The 1,375-nt window shown below is 35.9% G+C and overlaps 1 non-coding gene across 1 annotated transcript; it reads right to left on the bottom strand.

The window, feature by feature from the left end:
• Window positions 1–973: 973 nt before the first annotated feature.
• Window positions 974–1,081, bottom strand: LOC127739870 (small nucleolar RNA R71). The gene has a single exon (XR_008000612.1). It is a non-coding gene; the product is annotated as a small nucleolar RNA R71 (small nucleolar RNA).
• Between the last annotated feature and the right edge of the window lie 294 nt (window positions 1,082–1,375).

Raw genomic sequence — 1,375 nt, 5'->3', positions numbered from 1 at the left:
TTTTTAAATCATATCTTTTTCGAATTTTGATTTCAAAATCTTTTTCTAACTTCTTATCTTTTCAAAATTATTTTCAAATCTTTTTCAAAACTTACTATTTCTTATCTTTTTCAAAACCACTTAACTACTTTTCTCTCTCCAATTTCTGAAAACCACTAACAACTTTTTCAAAAATCTTTTTAATTAACTAATTGTTTTAAACTCTGATTTTATTTTATTTAAAAATTTTTGAAAATTCTCTCTCTCCCATCTCTTTATATTTAATTACTAACACTTATCCTCCTTTAATAATTCAGACCCCTTCCCTCTCTATAAGTTCAATTCTTCTCTCTACATCATCCTTCTATTCTTCTTTTCCTCTGACACATCAAGGAATCTCTATACTGTGACAAAGAGGATTCCATACTTTCTTTGTTTTCTTCTCTTTCATATGAGCAGGAACAAAGATAAAGACATTCTTGTTGAAGCTGATCCTGAACCTGAAAGGACTCTGAAGAGGAAGCTAAGAGCAGCTAAAGCACAATACTCTAAAGAGGACCTGATAGAAATTTTCGAAAAGGAAGCAGACAAAATAGACATGGCTGAACCCAACAACAACAATGCAAGGAAGGTGCTTGGTGACTTTACTGCACCTACTCCCGACTTCTATGGGAGAAGAATCTCTATTCCTGCCATTGGAGCAAACAACTTTGAGCTTAAGCCTCAATTAGTTTCTCTGATGCAACAAAATTGCAAGTTTCATGGACTTCCATTGGAAGATCCTCATCCGTTCTTGGCTAAATTTTTGCAAATCTGTGACACTGTTAAGACCAATGGAGTTGACCCCGAGGTCTACAGACTTATGCTTTTCCTTTTTGCTATAAGAGACAGAGCTAATATATGGTTGAACTCACAACCTAGAGACAACCTAAACTCTTGGGAAAAGCTGGTCAATGCCTTCTTAGCTAAATTCTTTCCACCTCAAAAGATGAGTAAGCTTAGAGTGGAAGTTCAAACCTTCAAATAGAAGGAAGGTGAATCCCTCTATGAAGCTTGGGAAAGATACAAGCAATTGATCAGAAGGTGTCCTTCTGACATGCTTTCAGAATAGAGCATCATAGGTATCTTCTATGATGGTCTATCTGAGTTATCCAAGATGTCATTGGACTTTTCTGCAGGCGAATCTATTCATCTGAAGAAAACGCTTGCAGAAGCCCAGGAACTCATTGAAATAGTGGCAAATAACCCGTTCATGTACACTTCTGAAAGAAATCCTGTGAGCAATGGGACAACTCAGAAGAAAGGAGTTCTTGAGATTGATACTTTGAATGCCATATTGGCTCAGAACAAATTATTGACTCAGCAAGTCAATATGATCTCTCAGAATCTGACTGGA

Source organism: Arachis duranensis, chromosome 6 (assembly GCF_000817695.3).
Source record: "Arachis duranensis cultivar V14167 chromosome 6, aradu.V14167.gnm2.J7QH, whole genome shotgun sequence".
Taxonomy (NCBI): domain Eukaryota; kingdom Viridiplantae; phylum Streptophyta; class Magnoliopsida; order Fabales; family Fabaceae; genus Arachis; species Arachis duranensis.
Note: the sequence above shows the minus strand (reverse complement) of the source record. Positions and strands in the feature narration are given on the sequence as shown.